Below are 17,478 nucleotides of genomic sequence, written 5' to 3'. Positions count from 1 at the left end.
TGATGCCCATAAACAGCTAGAAAGCGCAAATAATTTAAATTAGTAATTCCAATAAAATTCTCTGTACTACAATGGCAACCAAAAGGTTGTTTGGAACGACTTCCCCAAAATGCTGAACTAACCTTCCTCATTCTCATACCCACGCATGAGAGTGAATCTAATAGAGAAGAAGAAAAAAAAACTAACCCTCCATCTATATCTCTAGAAATGCATTTTTCGAAACTTTCATGGAACACATTGGAGAAAAATAGTGTGGCACTATAGTATAGCAATTCCGCAACCAGTGCTGGAATATGAAAAATATGTGAAGCTACTGAACAAAAGTCATATTGTCACAGAAATAGTTTCTTACTACAATATTACTTGAACAGATTACAGTCGTGTAGAATTTAAGCTTCGTTCCACTATTGCCACTGAACTACAGGAGAAAGTACTGCTTTGTAATAGTTCTTGACAGTCACAATAATGTGTTACGGACTTCTGTAGCGCCACAACACAACAGGCGCAATGCGCTCGCGAAACTTTGGATATGAACGATATCTGGTTAATTTTCAGACATAGTTCGATATTAGCAGATGGGCTGTCGAAACCATTTCGCCCAGACACTGAACTTCACGCAGCAATGACCGGACGCACACTGCAGCCGAGGCAACAGGTGCCTCCTACCAATGACAAGAGCAAAAATAATCAGGGCTTGACTTTCCATCTCATTTTTTTTTTAAATGTTCTCCTGTCCGCTCTGACAATCCCCACACCAAGGAGCGAGGGTGGGTGCTGGCTGCATGCTGTAACACGGCGGGTAAGAGCCAAGTTGGCGGAGTTGGCTGTCAGTTCTCTCCTACCTGTATCCCTCCTCCTCGCTGGCGGTAGACACAGCCCGGCAGTTCCTGCTCCATGTGCAGGCTGCACTTGGACTCCCTGCGGTTGTACATCTCTCCCCGCTCGACTTCCTCCTTCCAATGCGCCGGCCGCGCGCACACACCCTCGTGCTGGGATTGGTGGAAGAGCCCAAGGCTCGGCTCACTCACGAGCAGCCTCAGAGAGATGCCCGTGGGCGCTGAGCGGTGCCACCGGGCGTCAGGAGCTTTTGCTGCCCCGCCATCCCTCTGCTCAGCTCCAGCAGGGAATGGGAGCCCAAACGCGTTCGTCTACCTGCTAATGGGGAGGGGTAGGGAGGCTATAATAACACAGCAAGCATATTCCACATTCCCAGTATGAGGAACATTACACAGAAGGTACAAGGTTACACTTGCCCCCACCCACCCCCATTTGCCACAGTGTAGCTCGTGCCAATCTCAGAGGGCAACATATTGATGAGTTGTTTATTTTTCTCCCTACTCTGGTAACAAAACATAACTCCAAAGGAATCATGAATTTGAAATGCAAAAGCTTTCCAGTTGTTGGGGTTTCATGCTAAAGAATGTAGGCCAAGTAACAGCCAAGAGGAAAGGCTCCAACGTTTTCCAGTTTGGTGCTGGAGGCATTGATGTGCAAGGTGGAAAAGAGCAGGAAGGCAGTATTTTTGGAGAGAGCTGGGGAATACCAAGGCATGTCTTGTGAGAGTGGTCATGGAGGGCAATTCCAGAGTCTTATTCAGAGGGCCTAGCACCACCAGGGCTTTTGTGATGTCACATGTGACAAGGTCAATGAACACATCTTTTACCAACGGCAGCACTAACCTCTCGCACTGCCCAAGGCACCACAACATCATCACTCATCTACCAGCAACATCTAGCATTGAGGAAAAAGGTCTAACATTCAGATATTCCACCTCATCCTCGCACTGACTGACCTCTTGCTGCTTCCACATACCTGCAGCTATTTAACCTGGCAGGCAAAGCACCCAGGGAGAATCCCTGGCATTCTTTTCCTTCCTGACAGATAAAACAACTTGCAGAAGGACAGAGCAGATCAGAGCCACAGGGAGACACCTGTGCCTTCCTGAAAAGTCTGTTCTCTCTCATGTAGATAGCTATTATAGAGGCTGTAACATTCTACATTACTGAAAAGAATCATAGAATTCATACAGTGCAGAAAGAGGGCTTTCAGTCCGTAGTGACCCTCAGAAGAGTATCTCACCCAGGCCCAGTTTCCAACTCTATCCCTGTAACCCCATATTTTACAATAGCCAACCCACCTAATCTGGACTGTGGGTGGAAACCAGAGTTCCCAAAGGAAACCCATGCAGACAGAGGGAGAATGAGCAGACTCCACACAGATAGTAACCTAAGGCTGGAATCAAACCTGGGTCCTTGGCGCTGCGAGGCAGCAGTGCTAACCATTGAGCCACTAGGCCACCCGAACATTCAAGAAGATAGAATGCATCTGCCTTAAACTTTTGTCCAACTTCCAGCTCACCCTTATTCCATTTTCTGGCAAGATGTGAAAACTTCAGATGGTGTGGCCATAGGGAACTTGCTTTCTTCTCCAATGCTCCTTTCTAATGCCAACCCTCCCCTTCTGCATTTATGTTTCCAAATATCCAAGAACTGCTTCCTAACCGGTCATTGCAGCTCCATAAGAACAGGTGAGAGTTGCTATAGACATCTAACGAAGAAGTACTATCAATGATCAGGCACTCACAGTCATAGGCTTAGACACACACCGCCTTTAACATTTTTTTTATTCATTCACAGGATATTTGTGTCACTGGATAGCATTTGTTACCCACCCCTAATTACCTAGAGGGCAATTAAGGATCAAGTACACTGTTGTGGGTCTCAATTCACATATTGGACAAACCAGGTAAGAATGGCAACTTTCTTTTCCTAAAGGACATTAATAAGCCAGATTGGTTTTAATAGTTGCATGAGGCCAGCTCCCTGTTCCAGATCTTATTAAATTCAATTTTCAGCACCTGCTATGGTGAGGTTCAAACCCATGTTCCCAGAACTTTGGCCTGGGTTTTTAAGAGTGCCAGTCTAGTGAAATTACCATGACACCACTACCTCCCCTGAGACAGTGGTGTGAAGTTGGATTAACATGGATAGGCTGCCAATCAACTGGGCCACTTTGTGTCAACCTATCCAAGTACATGGTGAGCGCTGGGCATGATTGGCTAACTGCCAGACCAGAAGGAGAGTACTGTGTGCCAACTCACTGGAGAGTCAAGTCCAAATGAGTTCTATTGCACAAGATGCAAATGAGGGTGATATAGGGGAAAAACTGATAAACATGATACTCACTGCACTAGCAGGTCTGCTTGACACTGCTAAAGAGCATGGAGGAGTCATGCAGAACTTCAAAGCGTGACCTCTGCAGACAGTGGTGCTGCCAAGCTTGAAACTGTTGTCCTCTCTCACTATAATGTTTGCACTCTCACCTCTGCCATTCTGCCAGTCTCATCACCATTGCCCTTTAGTCAGCTAGCCAGCCAGCTGAGACTATGGCTGACCATATGGAGGGCTGCAGTCCAAATTCTGGAAGCAGACCCTCAAACCCCTGAGCTGCTTCATGGTCATTCTATAAGGCCATCTGCTTTCTTTGTAATTGAAAGTCATGGCCTTCGACAATTTATTTGCGTACAGTTCTGCTCACCACACCATCAGAAAGATGTGGAGGCATATGAGAGGGTGGAGAAAAGGTATACCAGGCAGTTGTCTGTTTTGGAGGGTGTTAACTATGAAGAGAGACTGGACAAAGTCAATTTGTTTTCACTTGAATGTTGGAGGATGAGGGGCAAGCTGTTAGTGGTTAACAAAGTTATGTAGGCATGGATAGAATGGATAGTTGGAGTCTTTTTCCCAAGGTAGAAATGCCACTAGGGGACTGAGTTTAAGGTAAAAAGGGGAAAATTTAAAGGAGATGTAAGAGGCAAGTTTTTTTAAACAAAGGGTAGTAAATGCCTGGCATGTGCTACCAGAGGAGGTGAGAGAAGCAGATACAATAACAATGTTTAAGATGCATCTTGACAGATATAAGAATAAGCAGGGAATAGAGGGATACAGACCACTAGGAGGCAACAGGTTTTTAGTTTAGAAAGACATTATGTTTTGGCGCAGGCTTGATGGGCCGAAGGACCTGTCCCTGTGCTGTGCTGTTCTTTGTTCTTAGTTCTTGTTTTTTATACTGTAGCCACTGGGATACCTACAGAGTAAAGCAAGCAAAGATACTTGCAATACAGATACTAATCGGATTCAAAACATTCAATAGTTGAGTTCTGTTTTTTTTTTGGATTTGCTGCTAGATAAATTATGGAAAGGTTTTTGTTGGTGGATTTTTATTTCAGGATTTTGACCAAAAGGACACTATGATGCCACACAGTAGATTGTTTGGAAAGTGGGGAATTGTGAAACATTGGTCCTGACTGAAGTGGAATGTGCGGTCAGATAGGATAGTTTTGAATGGGCTCATGGTTGGTACAGGCATGCTAGGGCAAAGGGCATATTCCTGTGCAGCACTTGTCTATATTCTATGTTTTTAAGTGAACTATTTAGATTTCCAGAAGGCCTTTGACAAGGTATCACACATGAGGCTGCTAAATAGGATAAGAAGTAGACAGGCAGGAGGCTGGAAGAACACAGCACCAGGCAGCATCAGGAGATGGAGAACAAAGAACGAAGAACAATGAACAATGAAAATTACAGCACAGGAACAGGCCCTTCGGCCCTCCAAGCCTGCACCAATCCAGATCTTCTATCTAAACCTGCTGCCTATTTTCTAAAGATCTGTTTCCCTTTGCTCCCTACCCATTCATGTATCTGTCTAGATATATCTTAAATGACGCAATCATTCCCACTTCTATCACCTCCACTGGCAACGCTTTCCAGGCCCCCACCACCCTCCACACATATCTTTCCCCTCTCACTCCGAACTCATGACCCCTAGTAATTAAGTTCCACACTCTGGGAAAAAAGCTTCTTGTTATCCACCTTGTCTATACCTCCCATGATTTTGTAGAGCTCAATCAGGTCCCCTCAACGTCTGTCTTTCTAAAGAAAATAATCCTAATCTATTCAAACTCTCTCCACAGCTCCCACCCTCCATACCAAGCAACATCCTAGTGAACCTCCTCTGCATCCTCTGCAAAGCATCCACATCCTTTTGGTAATGTGACCAGAACAGTACACAGAATTCCAAATGCAGCCGAACCAAAGTCCTATACAACTGTAACATGACCTTCCAACTCTTGTACACAGTACCCCGTCCAATGAAGAAAAGCATGCCATATGCCTTCTTGATCACTTTACTGACCTGAGTTGCCACCTTCAGGGAAAAATGGACCTGAACACCCGATCTCTCTGTACGTCAATTTTCCCCAGGACTTTTCCATTTACTGTTGACATTTTGGGTGTAACCTTTCTTCATGACTGAGGGTGGGTATAGGGGGAGCTGCAGATAAAGGGGGTGGCGGGGTCAGGGTGGTGAAGACAGACAGAGGGTACGACCTGATTTGTAAATGGGAGGAATGAATCCAGTAGGTGGCTGGGTGGAGTGGAGGGGAGGGTGAGGGGCTGGAAAGGGAGTTGGGGGATGGAAAGGGAGGCTATTTGAAATTGGAGAACTCAGTGTTGAGTCCTTCTGGCAGTATGCTTTCCGGGCAGATAGGTAAATAGGATAAGAGTCCATAGTGTTCGGGGTACCCGCATGGATAAAGGATTGGCTGACTGGCAGAAGGCAGAGAGTGGGGATAAAGGGGACTTTTTCAGGATGGCAGCTGGTGATTATTGGAGTTTGACGGAGGTCAGTGTTGGGACTACAACTGCTCATGTTGTACATTAATGATCCGGACGAAGGAACTGAGGACATTGTTGCTGTGTTTGCAGAAGGCACAAAGATAGGTGGAGAGACATTGGACTGCAGAATGGCACAGTGGTTAGCACTGCTGCCTCACAGAGCCTGGGACCAGGATGCAATTTCAGCTTTAGGTGACCATCCATGTGGAGTTTGCATGTTCTCCCTGTGTCTATGTGGGTTTCCTCCAAAAGTCCAAAGGCGCGCAAGTTTGCTGGATTAGCCAAGCTAAATACAGGGTTTCGGGAATAGGCTAGGGGAGTGGGTGGGTGGATCTGGGTGGGATGCACTCCAGAGGGTCATTGAAGACTCGATGGGCCGAATGGCCTCTATCTGCACTGTAGGGATTCTATATTTCTAACAGGTAGTTTTGAGGAAGTAGGGAGGCTGCAGAAGAACTTGGTAAAACAAGGGCTGCAGATCCTGGAAAGCAGATTCTGGATTAGAGTGATGCTGGAAAAGCACAGCAGGTCAGGCAGCTGCTCCTCGGATGCTACCTGACCTGCTGTGCTTTTCCAGCACCACTCTAATGCAGAAGAACTTGGACAGGCCAGGAGAGTGAGCAAACAAGATAGAATTCAATGTGGGAGAAGTGAGGTTATGCACTTTGGTAAGAAGAAAAGGGGTATACATTGTTTTCTAAATGGGAAAAAGCTTTGGATATCTGAAGTACAAAGAGACTTAAGAGTCCTAGTTCAGAATTATTTTAAGATTAACATGCAAGTTCATTTGGCAGTTTAGAAGGCAGATGCAAGATTGGCATTCATATTGAGAGGGCTAGAATACAACAGCAGGGGTGAATGGCGGGGGCTGTATAAGGCTCTGTCACTTTGCATTTGGAATATTGTGAAGGGTTTTGGCGTGCTCCTTTAGAGGAACTGAGATGAGGAGAAATTTCTTTAGCCAGAAGGTGGTGAATTTATGGAACTCATTACTACAGAGGGCTGTGGCGGTCAAGTCATTGAGTATATTTAAGACAGAGATAGATAAGTTCTTGATTGGTAATGGGATCAAGGGTTATAGGGAGAAGGTGAGAGAATGGGGTTGAGAAATGAATCAGCCATGATGGAACGGTAGAGCAGACTCGATGGGCCAAATGGCATAATTCTACTTATACGTCTTATGGTCTTATTGTCTTACGGTGTAACTGTTGTCTGAGAAGCTCTAATTGTGTGTGACCTTCTGTTAAGAATCCACTCCTTGTCTGCTCATTGTGCTCCACATCCCTATCATCTCCAGGGACTGTGTTCATTTCCCCAATAAGTCATGGAATCGTAGAGTCATACTGCATGGAAACAGACCCTTTGGTCCAACTTGTCCATTCCAAATGAATCCCAAACTGAACTAGTCGCACCTGCTTGCTTCTGGCCCATATATCTTCAAACACTTTCCTATTCATGTCTTTTAAACATTGTATAATACCCACGTGCACCACTTCCTCAGGAAGTTCAATCCAATGTGAACCACCATCTGCATAAAAAATTTGCCTTTCATTTCTTTTTCAAATCTCTCTCCTCTCACATTAAGGTTATGCCCCCTAATCTTCAAATCCCCTATCCCAGAAAAAAGACAACTACCATTAACTCTATCTGCACTCCTCATTATTTTATAAACTACTATAAGGTCGCGTCTCAACCTCTTACATTCCAGTGAACCAAGTCCCAGCTTATTTAGCCTTTCTTTATAACTCAAACATTCCATACTTGGCAATGTCCTGGTAAATCTCTTCTGAACCCTCTTCAGTTTAATAATATCCTTCCTATAAGACAAGCCTTCAAACTCTATTGAACTCCATTGCATTTCTCTTCTAACTCCATGAACCTTGCAGAACTCCTATATTAAAACAATACTTGCATTTACTTTTGAGTTTTTTGAGGAAGTAACAAAGAGGATTGATGAGGGCAGAACAGTAGATGTGATCTATATGGACTTCAGTAAGGCGTTCGACAAGGTTCCCATGGGAGACTGATTTCCAAGGTTAGATCTCACAGAATACAGGGAGAACTAGCCATTTGGATACAGAACTGGCTCAAAGGTAGAAGACAGAGGGTGGTGGTGGACAGTTGTTTTTCAGACTGGAGGTCTGTGACCAGTGGAGTGCCACAAGGATCAGTGCTGGGTCCTCTACTTTTTGTCATTTACATTAATGATTTGGATGTGAGCATAAGAGGTACAGTTAGTAAGTTGCAGATGACACCAAAATTGGAGGTGTAGTCGACAGCGAAGAGGGTGACCTCAGATTACAACAGGATCTTGACCAGATGGGCCAATGGGCTGAGAAGTGGCAGATGGTGTTTAATTCAGATAAATGTGAGGTGCTGCATTTTGGGAAAGCAAATCTTAGCAGGACTTATACATTTAATAGTAAGGTCCTAGGGAGTGTTGCTGAACAAAGAGACCTTGGAGTGCAGGTTCATAGCTCCTTGAAAGTGGAGTCACAGGTTGATAGGATAGTGAAGAAGACATTTGGTATGCTTTCCTTTATTGGTCAGAGTATTGAATACAGGAATTGGGAGGTCATGTTGCAGCTCTACAGGACATTGGTTAGGCCACTGTTGGAATATTGCGTGCAATTCTGGTCTCCTTGCTATCAGAAAGATGTTGTGAAACTTGAAAGGGTTCAGAAAAGATTTACAAGGATGTTGCTAGGGTTGGAGGATTTGAGCTACAGGGAGAGGCTGAACAGGCTGGGACTGTTTTCCCTGGAGCATCGGAGGCTGAGGGGTGACCTTATAGAGGTTTACAAAATTATGAGGTGCATGGATAGGGTAAATAGGCAAAGCCTTTTCCCTGGGGTCTGGGAGTCCAGAACTAGAGGGCATAGGTTTAGGGTGAGAGGGGAAAGATATAAAAGAGACGTAAAGGGCAACATTTTCACACAGAGGATGGTACATGTACAGAATGAGCTGCCAGAGGAAGTGGTGGAGGCTGGTACAATTGCAACATTTAAGAGGCATTTGGATAGATAAATCAATAGGAAGGGTTTGGAGGGATATGGGCCGGGTGCTGGTAGGTGAGACTAGATTGGGTTGGGATATCTGGTAGGCATGGACGGGTTGGACCGAAGGGTCTGTTTCCATGCTGTACATCTCTATGACTCTATGACTCTATGAACAAAAATTACTTGAAGGTCATATGCTGATCCCTTTCGAATAAGGCTACTGCAGTGGAGGTAGTTGGGTGTCTCACTCATTCAACTGAACATATCTTCAACTGTGAGTGTTTAGGAGAGGAAATTAATGGGACCTGAAAATTTGAAAATGGCTTGTCAGATGATGAGACTGTCTTAGACATTAAATGATATTCTCACTCATGGCAAGTTCATGCCATGTGGTACACTGCATGAGCTGCAATGGAAATGGTTGATCCACTGTCAACATGGCCCCTCACTATGTAAATAGGTCTGGAAAGGTCTGAAATAGTTAATATTAATTGAATACCATTGTTATCACCCACAGTGGCAATGTCATGAAGAGTGGTGGAGAGAGAAATTAAGGATCTTGAAGGAATCAGTCCTAAAACTGATCTTCTTAACAACCTCTGTAATAATGTATATCATATGGATGAAAATGGACACAAATGAGCAACAGTTATTGCACAATTCTGAGTGTGTGAAGTATGATAACCAATTTAGGATTGTCAAGTGGCATCTCTGCATAACATGTGTCGGAAGCTATACATATCAATACACAGGACCCTGACAGAAAAAAACATGTATACACATATTGCGCCTATTTTAGTGCAATAAAATAGGCGACAGTCATTATCTGGTTCATTTCTCAGGGTACTGCCTTAAATAATCAGAATATACTAGCCTTAGTTAAAATTTAAACAAAGCTTGGCATTTAACTATCAGTCATCATCATTAACTCTTATATTCTTTATGACGTGTCTATAACAATTAGAGTCCACTTGTCAACCAATCAATAAATACTCAGTTGAAATACTATGAATTATCTATTTGTTACCATATACTTGTAATATGCAAATATCTGCAGAGATGCCATAAACTGGATTTTATTTACTATAAGACACTCTTCCTCTTAGACAAGAAGGTGGCTATATGCATTCAACCAGACCACATAGCCCTAGAGAAGTATTGAATAGGTACTGGGAATATTTGACAATTATTTCAAGCTCAAATTAAAAAGTTGTTGAAAGACCAGTTTTTCAGTGAAAAGTTAATTGACCAAAGAAATCCATAGGTGAGTATTCATGATCTCTGCAGGGTAGTGAAAAGATGCAATAATGGTGATTTAAAGTCAATATTCATGAGAGGCAATTGCATGGTGAGTCTTTGTATATTTATCACAGTCCAAAGAAGACCTAACATTAAAGAAAGCCATTCAGATGGTGAGTGAAGCAGAGGTCCAAAACAAACACAGATTAATCCCAAGAGGAGAAGATCAAACCTAGCACAGAAGGTCATCAAAATTCATTCAATTCATAAGGTATGGAAGTATAAACATGACTCAAGCCAATATGGTGGTTAGAACAGATGCTGAACACTAAACTTCTTTACTAATGTAGTGGAAAAGAGAGAGCTCACTGGCTCAAACAGTTCTCAGATATTTAAATCAAATGCTTTAATTGTTCACTTTCAGAAGATGTGCTGAAGCAGGACACAGCCAAAGGAAAGCAAAAGAGAAATGAGGTAGAACAATCTCCAGTAGAAGACTTACCCAAAGTTTACTGGTAGAAATTGGTGACCCAGACCTAATGTTTGACAAGCTATTTCTATTAATTAACATCTCATGAATATCTCAAAGTAGATGCCATCAGAAATAACGCAATAGTATCACAAGGTGAGCCTTCTGTTACTGATAGAAGTGCAATTATATGGTCTATGGCATGTAACACTTAATGTTAAAGATAAACTTCAACATCCCTTCAACATGGAGAATACCAAATATCAAAATAAACTATATGTACTTCAAACAGCAGAAGAGTCTTTTTATTTGTTCATGGATGTGGACATGACTGGCTTGGTCTGCATTTATTGACTGCTTCTTATCAATATGGAGAAGGTGGTGGTCGACCATCTTCTTGAACCATTGCAGTACTTGGAGAATAGGGACACACACAGTGCGATGAAGAAGGTAATTTCAGGACTTTGACCCAGTAACAGAGAAGGAATGGTGATACACTGTGCTTGTTCTCAACGGTAGAGGTCATGGGTTAGGAAAATGCTGTTGGAGGAGCCTTGGTAAGTTACTGCATTTCATATTTGTAAAGAATATGCACTTCTGTCACTGTTTGTCAGTGGTGAAAGGAGTGAATTTTAATGGTGGTCAACTGGGCTACTTTTTCCTGAATGATGTCAAAGCATTTCATCAAGCACTAACTTATCCTTTGTAGATAGTAGACAGGCTTTGGGAGGCAGGGGTGAGTTACTGTTGTTGGACATGGTCATTATTTGTGTGGCATGAATTTCACTTGCCAATTATCAGCCCAAGTCTGGATATTGTCTAGATTTTGCTGCAAATGGATATGGCTGGTTTCAACATATGAGGAGTTGTGAATGGTGCTGAATATTGTGCAATCATTGGGGAGCATTTCCACTTATATCCTTACAATGGAGGTAAGCCATTGATGAAACAGCTTAAAGTGCTTGGATCAAGAATATGACCCTGAGGACCTCCTGTAGAGATGTCCTGGAGCTGAGAAGACTGAACTCCAACAACCACACTATCTTCCTTTGTGTCAAGTATGACTCCATACAATTGAGAGTATTTTCTCGATTCTCATTGACTCCAATTTTGTGAGAACTCCTCGATGCTGTATTTGGTCAAATGAGGCCCTGATGTCAAGTGCTGTAATTCTCATTTGACCTATGGAATTCAAGGCGGTAGTGAGGTCAAGAGCTGAGTGGCCCTGGCAAAGCCCAAGCCTCAGTGAACAGATTATCCTTTTGCAAGTACAACTTGATAGCATGGTTGACAATCCCTTCCATCACTTTACTGATAATCGAGAGTAGACTGATGGGCAATAACTGGACAAGTGGATTTGTCCTGCTTTTCGTGCACTGGACATAACTGGGCAATTTTCTCCATTATTGGCTGGATGCCAGCATTATAGCCGTACTGGAAAAGCTTGCCCGGGGTTGCAGCTAGTTCTGGATATTCACAACTATTCTGGAATGTTGTCAGAACCAATGGCTTTTCCAATATCCAGTGTCTACAGTCATTCCTTAATCTCACATGGAGTGACTTTAATTGGTTAATGACTAGCATCTGTAATGCTGGGGACCTCAGGACAAAGGGTCAAAGGACAGTTGGCAGAAAATTTCTTAGGGCTCAATAAACTCATGGTGGAACCTAACCTAAAAATGTAAGTCTTTTAGGTTTGTTATGTTGGAATTTTAAAAAAATTTCATATCGTCAATAAGATGAGAATAGGTGACAACACCACCTCCATGACAGTCTTCAACACCATCACCCTGCATGACTGCATAGTCAGCCCCTTCCTATACTTATGGTTCCTCCAATTCAGAGACAACTACAAACCTCAGATAATTTGGAAGACAGTTCAAGCCGACTATTTTCTATTTAGCAAATTACTATTCTTCCAAGAGAATCCATTTAGAGAGAATAGTGAAAGCTCAACATTATCTGAATTTTTAAAGTCACTGTTGATCATTATTAAAAGCCCATCTGACTCATCAGTGTATTCAGGGAAGGAAATTTGGTGTCCTTAGGCAGTCTGGCTGACATTGACACCAGTTATATGGTTGACTCTCAACTGCTGTCCAAAATGGCCTCAACTAGGCACACCATTCGAGGGGAGATTAAGGTTGGGCAATGCTGACCCATTCAATACATTCCATAACTAATTTTAAAAAGTCCACTTTGGTAACTGGGAAATATATTTTCATTTCAAATTGTGACCACAGAGTAGTAGGACAGGAGTGACTGTGAACGTCTCCAGCCTTGCTAATAATGATACAATTTATAAGTTGTTGCAGAAATGCAATAAATCCAACTCCGGATCATTGAAGACAGGATGTACCCTGGAAGGTGTGTGTGGGACAATGAGGAAGTCCCAATGAACTAACCAAGGGGTAATTGCCAGGGAGGCTGAGAGTTCCAATGGGCAATTACCAACCATTTAGAAACCTCCAAAAAACTCCCCAATCCTGAGTTAGAGACAGATTCCCTTGAGAGTTCTAATTTAATTATTTTTCCAGGTGGTCAGGGTTTAGAGGGCCTTGGGCCAAGCGCTGGCAAATGGGACTAGATTAAATTAAGATGTCTGATCGGCATGGACAAGTTGGACCGAAGGATCTGTTTCCATGCTGTACATTTCAGTGACTCTATGATATAACCGACACAGACATAGTGAGATGACTGGTCTGTTTCCATGCTGTAAACGTTTTCAGACGTTTCACCACCATACTAGGTAACACCATCAGTGAGCCTTCAGATGTGTTTTATGTGTTTCTATTTATGTGATTGGGTTTGCTTGGGTTGGTGATGTAATTTCCTGCAGCAAAGTATTTTGCAAGAACTGTAACAAACACTAAATTGAACAAATAGGCAGAAAACTAACCACCAAGATACAGGAACATCAACTAGCCACAAAAAGTCATGACCTTTTTTCACTGGTATTCTTGCGTACAGATGAAGAAGGACACCACTTCGACTGGGACAACATACCCATCCTACGACAAGCCAAATAGAGACATGCACGAGAATTCATAGAAGCATGGCAATCCAACCAGAACTCTATCAACAAACACACTGACTTGGATCCCATTTACCACCACCTGAGAAAATGAACAGGAAATGACATCACCACTGAAATGACACCACCAACCCACGGAAACCCAAACACATAAATAGAAAGCGAGCCATACCACCAATGCTTCAAATGGAAGGTCACTGAAGGTGTTATCTAGGATGGTGACGAAATGTCTGAAAATGAACCTTCCAGCTCAGCTAGCAAACCTGCATCCACATGATCAATTTTCATGAAATCTGTGAATTTACTGATCACACCTCCTATATTCATGTCCTGATCATTAATGTACACAACAAGCAGCAAAAGACCAACACTGAACCATGTCTGGACACAGACTTTAGATCACGTAAACATGATTTGACCATCACCCTCTGCTTCCTGCCATTAAACCAATTTTGGATCTAATTTGTGAAACTGCCCTGGATCCTAAGGGCTGTTAGTTTCCTAATCTTTCTGCCATAAATGCCCTTGTCAAAAGCCTTACTAAAGTCCATGTAGACTACATCAGCATTGCTCAGGCGTATCGCAATGGTATAGCTACCACTTTCCCTAATATTGATGCCAGTGCCCCATAAACAGGAGCCCACTTATGCCATGCCACTCTTTAAAGCCATGCATTCAACTATCTAATCTAATTAGTTCTATGCCACTTAGATCCAGAGATTATTGCCTTTGAGGAGCTGTTTCTTAATTGGTTGCCTAGCTCCTCAAAATGGCAATACAGAACACCTTTCCTCATCCTTCCTTGTGCTTGGTATGACATAGATCACACCAACTGGATCCTTCCCCTCCCACTAAAGGTCTTCTCCAGGCCTGAGCAGATGTCACAAACACGAGCACCAGACAAGAAACACAACAATCTGAACTCATTTCGTTGCTACAGGCAACAATGTCAATTCTCCAGATTATTCTGTCACCCACTATCACTACATTCCTTCCCAATTGTAAAGCTTGAATGGCTTCCTGTACCATGGTGCCATGGTCAGTCTGATCATCCACTGTACAGATCTCACTTTCAATGACCCAGATTAAGAGCATCTTAAATCAGTTTGGTAATTGTAAAGTCTGAGGCTCGTCCACTACTGTCCAAGCAGTACTTTTACCTGTTTCTTGCATAGTCACATCCTCCTGTCCTTCACTGCTGGTGAGAACAGAAAACACTGTTCCAAGATGCATAACTATCTTTGAAAGAAAGTTTAGTTGGCATTAGCCTGTATGCTTCTTTGTTGATGATCCCATACAATATTCACGATAGGGAACACCATTGGTTCCATGGTCTAACTAGCAACATAAAACTGTCTAACTTTGGTGAAGACACCAGTTGTGTAAAATTGTATTCCTTTTTCATCTTGCTCCTCTGATTCATGATGAAAGTTAAGATATCATTAAGCATGTCAATTTTGCTTTCCAATTCTTTAATTATCAGCCTGGTAAGGTTATTTAGATTAGGTTTCTTACAGTATGGAAACAGGCCCTTTGGCCCAACAAATCCACGCCAACCTTCTGAAGAGGCAATTTAACTTGGCCAATTCACCTAACCTGCACATCTTTGGATTGTGGGAGGAAACCCATGCAGACATGGGGAGAATGTACAAACTCCACACAGATAGTCACCCGAGGCAGGGATTGAACCCAGATCCCTGGCACAGTGAGCCAGCAGCACTAACCCAATGAGCCACCATGCTGCCCCATAATTTAACGCTCCATTTTAAATATTCTTATATTTTTCTTCCTCTGTGACAAAAATGCAGCACAGAATGAAATATAGCCCCAACTTCATGACACACTACAAAAGCAGAAAGATCTGGATAACTCAATACGTTTGATTATATCTGTGGAGAGAGAAACAGAGACCATTAATGTTTTAAGTCCAAGATGACTCTTCAGAGCCCTTTCTACTTTTATTTCAGATCTCCAGCATCGATAATCTTTAGCTTGTCTTTCATTATCCAGGCATTGTTATTATTCACAGAGAATAGCCATGACTTCCGACATCCATCACAAGTATGATAATTCGGAAATATCCTAAAATCTATTAATTGGCAGATTTCCAAATTAAATGAAGTCAAAAGATAGGAAACTAACATCACTTACCTGGTACTGACCCTCCTGGCACCCTACCTCATACTCATCCTTTCTCAGTAGTTGTCAAAGTGGCTGCTTGTGATGATGCGTCTTTGCATTTCAGAATAGGGCAGTTGAATGCTCCGAAAAAGAGAGGTGGTTTGCCTTCCACCAACATTCTTCTGTACGAGGAAGCTGTCCAAATGGAAGTATGGCTTCACATTTCTAATGGAGCACTGATTGGAATTGTCTGTTAGAAATGCAGAACTGTTTCATTTAATGAAAGGGGAGTGGAACAGAATCTGCGTGAAATTGTTACTCTTTGTAAAATCCAGCATAATCATATTCTTCTTGCTGAAGATAGTATTGGAGAAGGAATTGCTGTTAGTGAAATGGAGGCATTGACCACAATTGCCTTCAATTGTGGTCTGGCATTTGGAAAGGTAATATCAGTGTTTTAATTTCCTCAATGTAATTGTAAGGATTTATACCTTTTCTTGCTTGATGATGATGCAACTGAATAAAAAAGGGGTGAGTTAATTCAATCCCTTGTCCCACACCTCGCTAGCACAACAGAGTTTTAATTTAAAAAGGGAGGTGATTTTGCCAATTTTACATTGCACTGTATGTAGCTCTCGCAGAAACAACTCAGTCAGGTTCCTGAAGTAACAAATAAAGAACTAGTTCGTTCTAAACTAAAGTTACCAAAGCAAACATGCAAGGAATGTTATCAAAATGTTTAAACTACACAAATAAATGCGATTACACTGATTACAAACCAACACACATACAAACATCCACATGCAAATGCTTGTTAATGCCCAAGTCTAGAAAGAAAAATACAAAACTCAATAGAGAGTATAGTTAAACAGTATTTTTAATAAGTTACAGTTAAATTTACAAAATATATTTATTTATGGATTGTCCCAAGCATTGGTTGTCAGCTGAATTTACTTTGCAGACAAACTGTTGGCACTGGAATACCTTCCTGGATCAATTATAACCAGTTGAAGTTGATTTTCTGGAGACACTGGTGCGGATATAAGTATTCAAGAAGAACGGATACTCAAAAAACACAGAGCGCAGATTCCTCAAGAACAAACCACGACAAGCAGACCAAACACAGCCAGAAACCCTAACCACCTTACCATATATCAAAGAAGTTTCAGAAATGACAGCCAGACTACTGAGACCCCTCGGAATCCCAGTAGCACACAAATCCACCAACACTCTCAAACAAAAACTAACAAACTTAAAAGACCCAGTACAATCCATGGACAAAACCAATGTCATCTATAAAATTCCATGCAAGGACTGCCACAAACACTACGTAGGACAAACAGGAAGAAAGTTAGCCACCAGGATACATGAACACTAGCTAGCCACAAAAAGACATGACCCCCTCTCCCTCATAGCCCTACACACGGATGAAAAAACCCACCATTTCGACTGGGACAACACATCTATCCTGGGACAGGCTAAGCAAAGACATGCCAGAGAATTCCTAGAGGTCTGGCACTCCAACCACAACGCCATAAAAAAACACATAGATCTGGATGCCATCTATCAACCCCTCAGAAAACGAACAGGAAATGACATCACCACAAACCCCAGGAACCCCATCCAGGAGAAAGATATAAATAGAAAGCAGGAGACAACAGCTTCGCTTCACTTGGAGGTCGCCACTGATGATGTTACCTAGCCAGGTAATGAAACATCTGGATATTAAACCTACAGCTCAGTGAGCAAACCTACACCCTAGTTCTGGCTGAGTTCACAGCAGAGCCCAGACTATAATTCCAGTGTCAAGGACCAAAGGGTGATCCAGGTGATTTGAACCGCCCACTCAAGGGGGATTGCTGGCCAGGATAAGAAGTTTGATCTCTCTTTTTCTCTCTGCCGGTGTGGGTAGGTACCAGGTGGCTGTTGTCCCACCAATAA

General features: G+C 42.6%; 1 protein-coding gene and 1 long non-coding RNA gene across 4 annotated transcripts in view; one reads left to right on the top strand and one right to left on the bottom strand.

Moving 5' to 3' along the window:
* Positions 1-971, bottom strand: part of ikzf1 (IKAROS family zinc finger 1 (Ikaros)) — a 90,233-nt gene extending 89,262 nt beyond the window's left edge. For both annotated transcript variants that reach the window (XM_087987196.1, XM_087987197.1), the window contains exon 1: positions 843-971. The gene's annotated coding sequence lies outside the window, so the exon portion shown is untranslated. The remainder of the gene's footprint in view (positions 1-842) is intronic.
* On the top strand, positions 550-10,668 carry LOC122549901 (uncharacterized). Of its 2 annotated transcripts, none has more exons than XR_006311700.2 (4): positions 550-799; positions 2,637-2,745; positions 10,048-10,184; positions 10,338-10,668. It is a non-coding gene; the product is annotated as an uncharacterized LOC122549901 (long non-coding RNA). The 2 variants fall into 2 exon arrangements; XR_006311701.2 differs by lacking the exon at positions 550-799 and adding an exon at positions 2,487-2,527.
* Positions 10,669-17,478: the final 6,810 nt, after the last annotated feature.

This window comes from Chiloscyllium plagiosum, unplaced genomic scaffold (assembly GCF_037043375.1).
Source record: "Chiloscyllium plagiosum isolate Xiang-an unplaced genomic scaffold, Cpla_swu_hap1 HiC_scaffold_5, whole genome shotgun sequence".
NCBI classification, from domain to species: domain Eukaryota; kingdom Metazoa; phylum Chordata; class Chondrichthyes; order Orectolobiformes; family Hemiscylliidae; genus Chiloscyllium; species Chiloscyllium plagiosum.
The sequence above is the reverse complement of the archived record's forward strand: the minus strand, read 5'-3'. Positions and strand labels throughout refer to the sequence as shown.